We start from the raw sequence: 16,190 nt of genomic DNA, 5'->3' as shown, positions 1-16,190 counted from the left end.
TGTGTGTGTGTGTGTGTGTGTGTGTGTGTGTGTGTGTGTGTGTGTGTGTGTGTGTGTGTGTGTGTGTGTGTGTGTGTGTGTGTGAATGTGAGTGTGTGTGTGTGTGTGTGTGTGTGTGTGTGAGTATCTGTGTGTGAGTGTGTGTGTGTGTGTGTGTGTGTGTATGTGTGTGTGTGTGTGAGTGTGTGTGTGTGTGTGTGTGTGTGAGTATCTGTGTGTGAGTGTGTGTGTGTGTGTGTGTGTGTGTGTGTGTGTGTGTGTGTGTGTGTGTGTGTGTGTGTATGTGTGTGTGTCTGTGAATGTGTGTGTGTGTGTGTGTGTGTGTGTGTGTGTGTGTGTGTGTGTGTGTGTGTGTGTGTGTGTGAATGTGTGTGTGTGTGTGTGTGTGTGTGTGTGTGTGTTCTGTCTGGAACTGAAAACACTCGTAATCTATAATATTTTGAGGAAACACTTTCATTCAAAAGTTTAGTGGAAGTAGATTTACCAAAAGAAGAAGAAATGAATAGACTCTACTTTTATTCAGCAAGGACACGTTAAACCAATCAAAAGAGACAGTGAAAGACATCTATTACGTTACAAAATATTCTATTCTAAATAAATGCTGTTTCAGGATCAAAGAGTCCTGAATAAATGTATGACACTAGTGTACGTGTGTGTGGAGGGAAAGTTACAGTGACTGTGGATATGAAGGATATTAAATATCCATTTAATGATATAGAAGTATTTGATTAGTCACTGGAGTATCTCTCAGGTGTGTTCAGTCTGAGGAGAAACTGCTGGTTTATCTGTTTTCTGTGAGGTGATCTCCGACTGCAGCTTCATCACGCGCTTCTCTTTCGTCTGACGATGAGTGTGTGTGAAGGATTGCTGACTCAGATATCGACCTGTTCTTTTCTTCTCTCTCAGTGCAGAGAGATTGATTCTCGGTCGTCGACACACACTAAAGCCTGATTCTGCCACTGTGTGTGTTTCACTGTCCTGCAGGAGTCGTATAGATGTACTGTGTGAAGAGACACAGTGTTACCCGTGTAGACTGACCTGAGATCAGAGAGCTGAGATCACATTACTATGTAGGATTTTTGCAATACACACTTTTGAGTGTAAAGTGAGACACTTTATCAGTATTGGGACATAATCTGGTGTAATCTCTATGGCACATTTGTCATATCTATCATACTATTGTCTATGATATGATATGCTAATCTTAATCATGCATGCTATTCAATCATATATGCTAAAAGAGCATTAAGCTTCACGTTCATGTTTATGTTTCTGCTTTGAGTTTCATCGCACTTCTTCTGGCCTCCAGTGGATTCTGTCACAGCGATTCAGGAGAGAAGAGAAAAAAGAAAGTCGTCTATAATTTGCATCAATAAATTGCCTGTATGTACTTATTTAATAAATTCATTTAATTTTTTTTTATAAAAAGTACTTACTGTATTTATTTATTGATATTTAATTATTTATTTATATGTATTAATTAAATTATTTTTTAATGAATATAATTATTTGTATTTATTTATAGGAAAATTTAGATAGTGTGTGTGTGTGTATATAGATATATACACACATATATAAATGTATTTATTTATTTTTATTTTTATGTTAATGTAATTAATTTATCTATATTATAAAAAAAAATTAATATTAAAATAATTAATACATAAATAATTCAATATGTTAATATAAAAATAACTAATATATATATTAGTTATTTTTATATTAACATATTGAAATATTTATGTATTCATTATTTTAATATGAATATAATTATTTTTATTTATTTTTATAATGCGTATATATACTAAATACTAAATATTTACTAAATTTATAAATGTAAAAAAAAAGTATGTTATTTATATATATTTATTTGTAAATGTATTGTTGTATAAATGTATTCATAAATGTGTATATATAGATTTTTATCTAAATTTATTTTATGTTATTCTAATTTGTAATGCTTTTAATGCATTTTCATGATTATTTAAAAACTTAAAAATTAAAATGGTATTTTATTAATTTCTTATTACACTATTTTATTTTTCATTCTTGTTTTACAGTAATGAAAATTTGGAAAATAATGTCACAATGCAAACAAAAAATTAATTTGAATAAAATATGACCTTCTGAATCCTCTTGAATCATACTTTAATAGTTAGTGTCTATTATGCATTTTCTAGTGTGATAAAGATCTATTTTCAATCAGACTGTATTTGCAGACTGTCCTCACAACAAAATCCATTTCATGTGTTTGTACAGCCTGATCTCAACACATCAATGACACAATCACTGACTCCTGACTCCAGTCTCAGGAACTCTGGGAGACAGACACAACCAGCGACTGAACGCTTGCCAAGTAATGCAAACGAAACACACTGAAATGAGTTGGTTGGTGAAGAAAGAGTCCTAATAGCGTCATTACAGATGTTCATCGATTGAATAATGTGTTCCCACACACCCAACTGTGGCCTTTTGCTCCGGGATGGAATGAGATTTTATGGATCATTGTGTTTCTCTAACTCACACTGCAGGAGCACAAGGGAAACACACCCCTCGTTACACCCTGCGTTTGGAAAGCTATACACAAAGGCTGTTTGTATTGTGTGTGTGTGTGTGTGTGTGTGTGTGTGTGTGTACGTGCCGTAATGTGTGTTCGGCTCTTATCAGAGGAACACCTGCTCACTGCAAAAAGAGACAGAAAGAGAGAGAGAGAGAGAGAGAGAGAGCTTTATTCATTTAATCTGCAGGTTCCCTTTCCCCTCACTGCAGTCTAAATGTGTGTGTGTGTGTGTGTGTGTGTGAGGACTGAGGAGAGTTGCAGTGTGTTGCGCCCTCTAATGGTGGAGAATCAGAAGGCATCCACAACTGCTGTGGTTTTATTTTATGTGTGTGTGTGTGTGTGTGTGTAATGGGCAGTGGCAGAGATTGACCTGTGCCATCAGAGCCATACAGAATAGCATTTCTGCTGTATGACTGTGCAAAGTATATGAATATCAAACCTAATTATATAAGATATAATATAATATATATATATATATATATATATATATATATATATTATAGCAACCACCCAGAACACCCTAGCAACCACCTAGCAACACCATAACAACCACCCAGAACACCCTAGCAACCACCTAGCAACACCATAACAACCACCCAGAACACCCTAGCAACTGCCTAGCAACCACCCAGAAAACCTTAGCAACCCACTAGAAACACCCTAGCAACTTTAAACTAATTCAAACTATACTTTAAACTAATTTAAACTTCAAACTACTTTAACTACTTTAAACTTTCTGGTCCAAACTTTCTCAAGCCAACTTAAAGTTTGTCTCGACGAGCTTTTCAATCACTTAAACCGAATTATATATATTTCTGAATGTAATGGGGCTGCATGATTTGTGGAACGCGCGCGTGTGTGTGTGTTTGCGTGTGTGTGGTTGTTTGTGTGTGTGTGTGTGCTAGTGCTGTCAAATCGATTAATCACATCTAAAATAAAAGTGTGTAAATATATATATACATATATACACAAACATAAAATATATATTTACAAACTGTTGTTAGATGCTTTTTTAAAATATAAACTTATTTATTTATAATTTTTGTAAGCTTATTAATTCATTTATATGTACATTAACATTTATACACTAATCAATTTTTATATTTTATTTTTGTAATTCTCATTTAAAAAATGAGATTTTATGTATCAATATGACTGCAATTCATTATTTCATTCATTATTCATTATTAATATACTAAATAATAATATTAATTATATTATTATATTTTATAGTATACCACTATTATATTAAACAAAACAAGAAATATAGCTATTAAAATATTTTACTTTAAAATAAAAATGTGCTTTTATAGATTAATAATAAAAATAATAATACTTTTATTTTACAATACAACTGTAAAATTAAAATATTAATATTTGTGAGGGGTCTTAAAAAACACAGGAATCCTTTAAAGCTCTTTGCCGGAGTTAAGCACTTCTGAATGTACTGTAGTACGCTTTCAAATGGCTGATAAGGCTTTCTGTTTCACATATGTTTGAACATATGATCACAGTGTATACTGTGCAGTAATCTACACTAATTCTGAACAAAGCCAGGAGATATTTGCATAAAGAGGCGGGGCTACTCAGAATTCTCCTGTCAATCATTTACTGGGATTCCAAACACACACAGGCTTCAGTGCAGTTTAGGTATGCTAAACTAATTTAGCACTTTAGTTAAGTATGTATTATTGTTTTAAAATGTGACTTTTGCAAATGATATCTGCTGATGAAGAAGAAATAGAGAAAAATGAGAGGAAAACTGTTGATGTCCATGTCAAATGAATAAGCCTGAATAACTGTAATGCTGCTTGTTCGTGTTGTGACCTTCTGTGCGACAGGAGAAGCCAGCTCAGCGATTTTACCCTAACGGAATTACAATCGTCATCCGCATGAGTGCAATCTGTTCCCTCTGCTGGAATAAATCAGCCATGCATGACACACACACACACACACACTCACAACATGTGCAAGACAAGCACATTTAATGAAAAGATTTGTTTTTATATTCCTGAGCAGGATTTGATTTGATTTGAATTGTTTTGAGTGGTTGCCAGGGTGTTGCTATGCACTTGCTATAGTTGGTTTCCAAAATACTTGCTGTTGCTAAGCATGATCTATAACAATAGTGTTATTAGACGTCATAATTATGAGCATTCTTCAGTGGTTTTTGGTTCACGGGCTTCTCAAGATCCATTGCTGACTGTATAGAGTTCTTGAGTTACTTTATATAAAACTCCCGTCGGTTTAAAATGGAGGTTTTTTCATTTTAAGAGGGCATGACTAATACACACACACACACACACACACACACACACCCTCTTGCCTCGAAAAGCAGATAAAAATACCAGTGTAGAGATGCCATCTTACTGAAGTGTTTTTGCTGGCCATTACGAGCGTCTCCCGCTGTGTGTGTTTATCTGCTGTTGTGAATGTGTGTGTTCTCGTGTCTGTCTGTAAACGACTCCTGAGCATTAATGGAGCGGTTACAGAAGACGGCAATGACCTGGTACACATCTATCGCAATGACAACAAACATCTCAGGCGGAGGGGTGATGTTTCAGCTCGCTTTATATTAGGCTATAAAACAGAAAATCTGATTGGATGAAATAGTTGATATGCATATGTTGAAGTCAATTTTGCTTTTCACAATATATATTGTTTTAAATTCACACTGTTCGTGTGTTCAATAACATAATGCATTAAAGGTTAAATTGAACTGTTTAGGGCTTTGCAATACAATGGTATATAATTTGCCAACAATAAAACAATCAATTGGATCAAGATATATTGCTTTGTTACATTCATCAGTTACAATAATTTACTATGTTTAAAATGATTTTAGCCTGTTACTGTAACTGTCAGTGTGCCAATCACATATTTTAGTAATAATCACATGATTTGAAAGCTTAAACATTCATAATCCATCCTATAAAAACTTGAAATTGGACATTGTTTTATCATGGAAACAATACTTTAAACATTTTAGCATTGGGATGCAACTATACCAATTAGCAAGTTAGCATTTACTGAATTAGCTAAAAATATTTAAATTGAGATTACATGATAATTTTAAGTTAAATTAATGAATTAGCTTACTCAAATATTTCAATAAAAATATGCAAGTTCTGCTTGCTTAAACTTAGAATTTCTTAACTTAAAGGGGTGGTTGATTATGATTTCACTTTTGTAACTTTAGTTAGTGTGTAATGTTGCTGTTTGATCATAAACAACATCTGCAAAGTTACAACGCTCAAAGTTCAAATCAAAGGGAGATATTTGCTTTTAAAGAAATGGCTTTTTAAGGTCTACAACAAACGGCTGGTAGAGACTACAGGACATTCCTCCCGGGTTAGTGACATCACCAACCCTAAAATTTACATAAACCCCGCCCCCGGAACACGATTTATAGATTATCATGACAGAATATGCTAATCAATGACTAGAAGATAACTACACATAAGATACATAAATTCATCAACTAACCATTCAGAAACGTTCAGAGTCTCCCCATCTTTCTGAATTTGAACATAAAAGGCTATACGTTTTTGAAATTTTCAGTGCATGTGTGTGTGAGGTAAAAGGACACAAGCTCTTGAAGCTCCGCCCTCTGTGCCGGGAGCAGCAGCTCATTTGCATTTAAAGGGACAGACACAAAAACTGCGGTTTTGCTCACCCTCAAAAAAGTGAAAATTTTAACATGTTATATAAAAATACCTGTGGGGTATTTTGAGCTAAAACTTCACACACACACTCTGGGGACATCAGAGACTTATTTTACATCTTGTGAAAAGGGCATTATACCACCCCTTTAAAAATGATGGCGTAACTGATTACCTCAAATTTTTTGAGTTTTGCCAACTTATTCGGGTCTACAGTGGTTGTTCAGTAAAAGTAGTTTTTGGTTTAAAAAGTACTTGACTATTGAAATTATTATCTGACTGCACAGATATAACACAATGCTATAATCTATGATAAAAGATGTATTCATGCAGATAAACACACTGTTAGCAGATGTTTGGCTGTAAATCTACATTCACTGTGACCCGCCGGCAGGTTGCACTCCTGTTCTACCATCTCTCTCTCTCTCTGTCTCTCTCCGTCTCTGTGTATTTCCAGTCTTTATGTCTCTGTGGGGCTGGAGCAAAGTACAGACTGTCTCATACATTCTGTTCCTCTTGGACACGCTGAATGATCATGAAAAATAAGAGAGAGAGATGACGAGGATTTAGGAGTGGCAGGTACACAACGCTCTGCTGTGCCTGTTGTGATGATGAACGCGCTCATGTCTTTCTCTCTCTAGCTGTCAGTCATTCCTGTCCCAGCAGACACGCTCGCAGAATTTACACTCTCTGATCTTTGATTGATGGCTGTCAGTCATATTTCATGCACCTCTTGAAATGAGTAAACCTGCTCAACCATTCCTGTGACAATCTTGAGGTGGGAGGAGCCACACGACCCGCTGCAATCAGGTTAAGTGGAGAATGTGTGTGTATATACACAATATATTAACCTTTATATGGATATGGAGAACAAAGACCCCCCCCCCCCCCCCCCCCCCCCCACCACCACCTCTCAAAGCTATTATATATATATATATATATATATATAAGCTTTGGGCACGACTGTTTTCGTGGATGAACAAGACAACTGTGCAAATTTCTGGTGCTCTTGGTCACACATTAAGTTGAATGTCAGGGAATCAAAGCTAAATGTTGATTTTCTCTCTGTGTTCATTCTTATGACTTGATGTTTAGTCTGTGCATTAGCATAAACCATAATACTGAGCGACGAGCAATCGTTAAAGTTTAATGGCATCGCCGTGGGTCAGTCGTGTCGCCGCTAGCAGCCATACGAGACTGAGACACTAAATGTGTGTTTTTTAATGATAAAGAAAGTAAAAGATGTGCTTTATTTTTAGGGCATGAAAGACTAAGAGTCACTTGTTATCATATTCAAAAACTACAATGCAATCTGACAGCAAATGTCTGATAACACTTAAGCCTGTACATATGTGTGTGTGTGTTTGTGTGTGTGTGTGTGTGTGTGTGTGTGTGTGTGTGTGCAACTATTCATAATGCTTGAAAATATACAAGCTACATAATAATGTTTTTCACTACCTTAAAAGGATATAATGCTTAAAACATGATGATCTAACATGAGTTTTGATATTGATCATGTGTTTTAGGTGTTAGGTGATGTAATGCAGTGGTAACAGTTTATTCACAAGAGCACTTTATGAATGCATGAGGAAAATACAGTGTAATGCATTATATATATACAAGCCTGTAGTTCGGGTGTCAGCGTAAGGTCTGTTCGGGCTAATGAACACATATGAGGTGTTGTACTCGACGGCTCTGGCGACCCACGTGCCGTGAGCCGATGAAATATGCGGCAGCTCCCATATGGCATTCCTGCAGGACGCCAACACTGAGTGCAAACCCAGCAGAAACCTGATCAAGAGATCCACATTTCAGTGAGAGAGAGAGTGTGTGTGTGTGTGTGTGTGTGTGTGTGTGTGTGTGTGTGTGTGTGTGTGTGTGTGTGTGTGTGTTTGTTATCTGGGATGGCCGCCCATTACAGCCCCTCTGACTGAGTTGATGGCGGTACAGATATTATAGAGCCACGAGCCTCTTTTACTAAAAGACCAGACACTAATGAAATTAAGAGCAAAGACGTGCGGTCACTGAGGTTTTCGACATTGCTTTCCAGGCTCTGAATAGATTCTGCTGGTATTAATGTCCTTCCAGGCAGGTCATGTGCTCAGGCATTTAGAGAATAGCAGACTGAGTGGGTATGTAAAATGTTGGGTATAATCTTTTATTTATAAATAAAATAGGGGTATTTATGGAGTAATGATTCTGAAAATTGTGTTTACCAGAACATACAAATAAAATACATTGAAATAGGGAAAAAAAAGAAACATACATAAAAATAATTATAAGACGTATAAAAAACAGAATACGTTTTAAGAGATTTCCAATATTGCTATATATATATAAATGTATTTGTCATTTGTAATATTGTCATTTATAAAAATATGGTAAAACTATGGTAAAACTATGATGTCCTGTTTGGTTTATGGTATTACCATCTCTCTCAGTTTCAGTGGAAGGACTTCACGCAGTCTCTCCTCCAGAGTTTTCCCGCAGTGATCCAGTTTTCCTAATGCATGTGGACAGTCCACAGACCGCTGGAGATTCCGGGCAGTGAAACTGCTGCATTAGTGTGATCATCCGTGACGTGAGCGGTGTGTGTGTGTGTGTGTGTGTGTGTGTGTGTGTGTGTGTGTGGCCCTGCAGGGCTCCTTGTCAAACACCCCCACTTCATCACAGACGCTTTTTTGACCTCAAACACTGTTACGAACCCTGCTGTGACACACACACACACACACACACACACCCTTAACTGTTGGTTTCAGCTCTCTTGATTGATACATTTTTGTATCATTTGTTGAATGAAATCCAATGCTTGTTTCTAATTTCAGGCTGCTGATTCCAACACAATGACATGATTCCTGTTGTCCTCTGAACCAGGTTACAATTAACCATTTGCTTAATTCTCAGCTGATTTTGACATGTATGGCATTATTTAATGCCTAATCCATGATTTCAAGGTTAGAATTAAATGCCAGTGACAGAAGAAAATGCAAACATGAGTTACACTTTATTTTTATGCTCCAGCTCCTCCAACAATCATACTGACTATAAGTAACTTTGTAAGTACATATCAGTTTATTCTACTAACCCAAACCCTAACCTAACAGTCTACTAATACTCTAATGAGAGATAGTTGACATGTAGGTGCAAAGTTACTTATAGTTAGTAGAGTACCACTGAAATAAAGTGTAAAGCCACACATGAGGCAAATGTTTTCTGATACATTTGTGTTTTTTTTACAAAATCCAAACAGCAAGAGAAAATTACATGTGAACACACACACACACATTTTTGAACTCTACATAATTAAGTGAGATATTATTAGGCCTTTTTTGCAAATCAGCAGACCTTTTTTTCCAGATGCAAGGCTGTGCTGTTTATACCACATAAATCTGTTAATTGGCATCTTCGTTCTGTCTCTTCATAATCAAAACACAACACCCTCAGTGTGCGTCTGTGGGATTATTCACCTGTTTTCTGGTTCATCAGGTGAAGATAATGCGTCAGATCACACACCTCTGCTCGAGAAGACGAGATTCGAGATGCACACCGAATCATCATCAGAATTAGCATCTTCCATCCGTCCCTTTGGAATCGGAACGTTCCCTCGTGCCTGGTTGCTATGGAGATCCTTTTGGTCGTACGGACCTACTTGTTGATGCCCTCGTGAAAAAAGGTAAACCATTTTTGTTGTTAATTTTGTTCACTTAGGTTGTTTTGAGCATTGATTGTTGATAGTTGTTTTCATGAAGCATTTGAAACTGATAATAACCGAAATGTGAGTGTGTGTGTGTGTGTGAGTGCGTGCGTGTGAGTGTGTGTGAGTCATGCGCTTACTAATGGCTTACTATTACTAAAGTGAGAGAGGTAATAAAATGTGTGGAACGGATTAGAAACAGATTTTCATGCTTAGATGTTGCTCTTTTAGAGCTCAAGGAGACTTCATGGTAAGAAGTGTCAACTCCAAATGAGTCACTACTGAAAGAAATGTTTTGAAACAATTTTCACTCAGAAATGGCTTGTAAATTTCACAAATAATTACAAAGAAATGGCAAGTAACAAACTGAATTAAATGTAAAAAATTTTTAAGTAGAAAAACTAATGGTATTTTCTTATAAAACGCACTCCAATAATCTGTGCGTTTATTAAACTCATAAAAGACAAAAGAATTACAGGAATACTGGATTCTAAACCTCAAAGAAATGCCACAATCAAAACATTGAAGCAGATATGAGGGAGAAACACTCAGAAACACCTCATATGTGCCGCTCACAAGTGTAATAAGGGTCGTTCCTTACCATTAATGCTTGGAAAACACACATACATCTCCTTCTATTAATAATAATAGCCAGTGCAGTGGCTGGGATATTGTACATAAACCTACCAATGTCCATTGCCATGGTTTTTGGAATGATTTTACTTATCGCGAGAGGAAAAAATGAAGTTTTAGTCGCATAACATCGGTTAATGGAAACGCCGTCATTTCGCAATAGTTTTTTGTCGACATTTAGAAAAAAATGGCAAAAGTTTGCCGCAAATCTGTAATTGAAACGCGCCTAATAAACTCTACAATAAAATACCTTACTCACCTGTTGAGTAATAAAATGCGATCATCTCCGTCGCTTTTAACAACATTTCAAATCCCTCAGGTCTCTCCATCTCTGAGAAGCCAAGCTGATGTTGATTCTCGTTTATTACGAGCTCTTTTCTCCAGCAGACTCTCCTCTGTTCTGCGTTTGTTGTTTTTACTCTATTTATAGATATGACTAGACACGTCATAGTCATGACGTGAGTGATGTGACATCATACATGCGTGAGTGACGCATGTACGCAATTTCCCGCCAAAAACATCCCGACAGGTCTAAAATATGAACACTTATAATAGGCTTACCACAGTGAATCAGGATAAAACAAAAACACGTTTTGGAAGAACAATTTATGATGCATTGAAAGTTAAATAGTGTACCTTTAAATATGAGCAATAATGATGAAAACACATTTTTTCCCAGCGTGTTTATTTTTGGCGTTCCCTATTAGACTCGTCTCAGCAGAAATAACAGATTGCATCTTGAAGAAACAGGTCTCGTTTGCTCAGATATTTCCCTCGTCTGAGTCACGCTTTGCTCTTTTGTGTCGTGCAGTGATAGAAACGATCCTGAAAGGCCTTCTGAAAGCATTGTGTGGATGTGCTTGAAAAGAGTTCACTTTCTCCTGGCGCTCGTGGCCTTCAGCGCTCTTCTTCCTCACTAGGCCACATGTATAAAATAAAGCACTTCAAATGCACATACTGGCTGTGGGAATTCTCTTTTGATGAATGTATTTTTAGTCCATTGTGGCAGAGCACAACGGCCAGTGGCAATACGCCGCTCAAACCCGCCGTGAACACAGTGCACTGAAATATCTGCATTCTTTTCTGTCTCACTTATTTCTCATTCTTTCTCGTTGTTTTCTCCCTCAGACCCTCCGTTGCTCTCTGTATGACTGACCTAGAGTGTGTGAGCAAAACCAGGTCTACTCTAATGTACAAATATGTGACCCTGGACCACAAAACCAGTCACATGGGTCAATTTTTTGAAATTGAGATTTATACATCATCTGAAAGCTGAATAAATAAGCCTTCTGTTGATGTATGGTTTGTTAGGAAAATATTTGGCCGAGATACAACTATTGAAAATCTGGAATCTGAAGGTGCAAAAAAATGGAAACAATGAGAAAATCTCCTTTAAAGTTCTACATTTATGTTCACAATTCACTGCATTCACTCACAAAAATAAATGTTTTATATATTTACGGAAGGAAATTTATAAAATATCTTCATGGAACATGATCTGTATTTACTATCCTAATGATTTTTGGCATAAAAGAAAAATCGATAATTTTGACCCATATAATGTATTGTTGGCTATTGCCACAAATATACCCGTGCGACATGTGACTGGTTTTGTGATGCAGGTTCACATATGAGACAAAAAAATACACATGAACAAACAAAAATCTGATAATAATATAGTCCCATTATCAGCTTTATTATAGTTAACTAAAACTAAAACCATAAAACAAAAACATTTTCTGTACTTGAACAAAAAATATTAAAACTTTAACTATATTAAAATTAAAATGGAAATGATATATAAATAGCACTGCCCATTAGTTAATGTTAGTTGATGCAATAGGGAAATGTTGCTGTTGTAGGCAAAAGACCTGATATAGCCTGACTGAAATCATTTGGCGAAGTGATATTGGAACTGTTCTTTGGTCAAAACCTGCCTGGAACTACTTTACTGGAAAATAATTGCACACATGTTCATCATCCAATCAGAATCAAGCATTCAATAGCCCTATATTATAACTAACATTAGCCAACAATGAGCAATACATTTGTGATTTGTTTCATTATTTATTGATCTTTATCTTTTAATATTGTACTAAATGTTGAAATTAACATTAACTAAGATTAATAAATGCCTTAGAAATATTCTTCATTGTTAGTTCATGTTAACCAATGTCGTTAACAAATAAAACCTTATTGTAATGTCTTACCAAACCATCCACTGATGTTGGCATGTTTTTCAGTTGTCCAGGCTTGTCTATCCATCATTAAGTGTGTTTGCGTGTGTGTGATCAGGTCATTATTCACATAAATGAGGGTTTTTGATAGATGTAATATCCTCTGTTCTGTTGTAGCCATATTGATCAGCGAATCTCGCTCATTCCACCACAGATTCAATGGCAAGTAGGTCACCAACACGCCTCCTCCGTGTTCCTTATAAATGAACAACATCTTTAGAGTGCAAAACGCTTCATGTTAATTCATTAAAGCCATTGCTTTTAGCTGACAGTTCATCCTTTTTGTTTCCTATTCTGTTTTTGTAATTAAAAGAATCGTTTCCCCCTTAAAATAAATCATGTAATCATCATTATGTCATCCAACCCTTTCTTTATTCTGTATTCTATTCTTTATTCTTCTACATATCATGAAAGTTAATAAGGGATGTCAAGCACCAAAATGACCAAAATAAACTGTATAAATAATCAAAAATGTGTATCCCCTGATTGCATCAAATTGTACTTGGACATGTATGACTTGTGCACTATTAAGTCAATAACAACTTATATTTTAATCACAAAAAGCTATCGGGTGTCTTCAGAAGACTTGGAATGGAGTTTTGAGAGCTTGAATGGCCTCATTCTCTTTATTATGTGAATAAGAGCGGTCAGGACACTCTTCAAAAACTTGTTTTTGTTCTTGACAGGAGAAAGAAAGTCACTCAGGTTTGGAACAACAATAGGGTGAGTAAACGGTGAGTACACATTTTTATTTTATTTCAACCACTCAACTAAATATCCATTTACCTGCCAAGTTTTTTGAGGGCGTAAAGCATTATTATCAGCGTTTTCTGGATCACATAAAAGCATCTGCAAACTCAGCCGATGATGATAAAAAAAACATTTGCAGACGATGCCACCCACTCCGGTCTGGTCCGGTCCGTCAGCGCTTGTGTTTCAGCTCTGTAATTAGACTTCTGTTTGACAGCAGACAGCCACAAAACATGGCAGTCAGACCCTTAGTCCACCAGAACTGTTCAATGTGCCTTCATTTATAACTTTTTTTAATGTGGCAAGACAAATTTGGATGACAATTTTGGGCCTGACTGTCCTGGATTCCCTGGTAAACAACCAGCTGATCTGTTTAGCATTTAAGATGTGGCCTTTGCAAGTTTTCTTAAAGTAAACCTTTAAAGAATTTTGCATTATTGAGGAATTTTATCAAAGACAGTCACTTTCTACATTTACTAAATTTCAGGGTCTTGGTGTCTACGGATTCCTTGGGTCACGCCAAAACCGTTGATATTCATTTTGCCAAGATCGAACAAACTTGTTCGCCATTTTTACAATTGATATAAATTATAATAACTTTTACACGCATTGAGTTATCGGCACAAAATTTGGTAGGGATCATTGATAGTATGACCCGAAGATACCTCAGAAATTTGAAGGCTTTGCCTTCCAGTCTTCAGAAGATATACATTTTTTTCTCTCCTTTGTAAGTCACTTTGTATAAAACCATCTACATGTAAATCTGAATATAAAGATATTGTTTGTTGTTAGGTTGAGCAAAACACATTTTGACATAATTTTGAATCCTTTTGACTCGACTATATGGCTCTTTGAGGGTTATTTAAAAATATGATATGTTCTTCCGATTTGTTCTTTGGTTCCTCTGGGGTTTTAAGTTCTTCTACAGGAAGCTGATAAACACTGACCGTTTCATATTCCTGTCTGTATCGTGTCTGTTTAGTGAGATTCAGTGAGCGTGTTGTGACAGTTTAAAAGCATAGCACTCTTCAAAAACACCATTAATGCGAGCGTGCGTGTGGGCCGTGATGTGTGTTAGCAGCTTTAAAACATTGGACTCCATTTGCATGTACTGAATATAAAACACTCTGTCCTGTGTAGTGCTGTTTCATAATGAATCCTGATTTAAAAACACGTCAGAGATAAAAAACGAGCTGAATTCATTCTTCTAAACTTCAACGCTTTTCCTTTCAGATTGAACACATCTGATCGAAGTTCAAAGATTTGAGAAAAGTGTAAAACTTCCCAAAACTACAGTAAATTTGAACTTTTTGGAGAACTGAGCACATGGTCACCATCCACATTCAATAGAGCAGCGTGAACATTCTTCAAAATGTCTCCTCTTGTGGTCTACGAAAGCCATATTGGTTTGGAACGAGTAAATAATAATAATAATGAAAAGTTTCTGTTTTGGATGAGCTATTTCCTTTTACACAAAAACAATCTCTCCGTCCCTCCATTATAACTCCCTGTAGAGATGATAGTTCTGCTTCTGAACATCAGAAAAGAAGAGCGTCTGACTAAAGACTGAGAGAAAAGATGAGAGAAACTGTGTGTCATCACTGAGAAACCCATCAGCGGTGTTTTGAAGTGTAAAATTTGTGATCATGTAAAGACGAGGCTTCACACACACACACACACACACACACACACACACACACACACAGCTGTGTCAGTCCCTTTAGGGTGGGTTTCCCTCCTCCACTCATGACTCACACTGGAAATCTGTCATGTGACTCCAGACGGCCAATCAGACGCTGCAGAGTGGGGATTCCGTGTGTGGGAGTAAAACCTTCAACTAAATGACACATCACATCTCTTCATTAGAGCTTAACACAGTCCTGCCCTTCACCATTAACCTCCAAATATGGTTATATGAGGAAATATTGCTCATAAATAAATAAAATAATATTTAAAGATAGCATCTACACACAACAAACACAATGCTCATACAGGACATAGGGTTAGTGATACACCCCTCTAACCTTTTTACTTGGGCTAGAATGCAACCCCGTAGCAATTGTGGGATTTTTTTTTTTTTCACGTTTTATAGTCCAGCAGGTGAAAATAGTGTGTCTGATCACTTAACAATAAAGTGACACATGATATGAGGGATTTTACAAACGCTGTGGAGGAAGAGAGAGTGTTATAGTCCTGGGTTTCTTCACACACAGGCTTCTGCTCACCGGAGAAAAAGCCAATTAACATCAACGTCAGCAGCCATTTATTATCGGTGGAGGTGAAGTGAGATGACAGCGAGAGGAAGAGTCCTGACGGATCCGTAAACCCCCCTCCACTCCTCCCTGTTTCTCTCTGTTTCCCTCCTCAGGTCTCCTCTCCTCATCTGCACTGCAGCAGGAGTTTGTGTGCCGAAAGCTGACGGGTTTTCCAGCTCATTGTTCTCGCTCAGATCTCATGTTAGAATGACAGAGACAGACTGACCTGATGTCAGCAAACACACGCACCTGGACCAGGTGTTTCCCTGAGCGAGACTGAAGATGGCCTTCAAAGGGTGAACTAAATCAATCTTCATAAAAATATCTTCAATTATACCATCATCTATAGTATATACATTGGTGATTTAAAGTCCCACTGTAGTCAATAATTTTATTTCT

The 16,190-nt window shown here is 36.5% G+C and overlaps 1 long non-coding RNA gene across 1 annotated transcript; it reads left to right on the top strand.

The window, feature by feature from the left end:
• The first annotated feature begins 9,551 nt into the window (after window positions 1-9,551).
• LOC311097657 lies at window positions 9,552-16,153 on the top strand. Its single transcript, XR_014609293.1, has 3 exons — window positions 9,552-9,895; window positions 13,473-13,520; window positions 15,750-16,153. It is a non-coding gene; the product is annotated as an uncharacterized lncRNA (long non-coding RNA).
• Window positions 16,154-16,190: the final 37 nt, after the last annotated feature.

This window comes from Abramis brama, assembly GCF_963993115.1.
Source record: "Abramis brama genome assembly, chromosome: 15".
NCBI lineage: Eukaryota > Metazoa > Chordata > Actinopteri > Cypriniformes > Leuciscidae > Abramis > Abramis brama.
The sequence above is the reverse complement of the archived record's forward strand: the minus strand, read 5'-3'. Positions and strand labels throughout refer to the sequence as shown.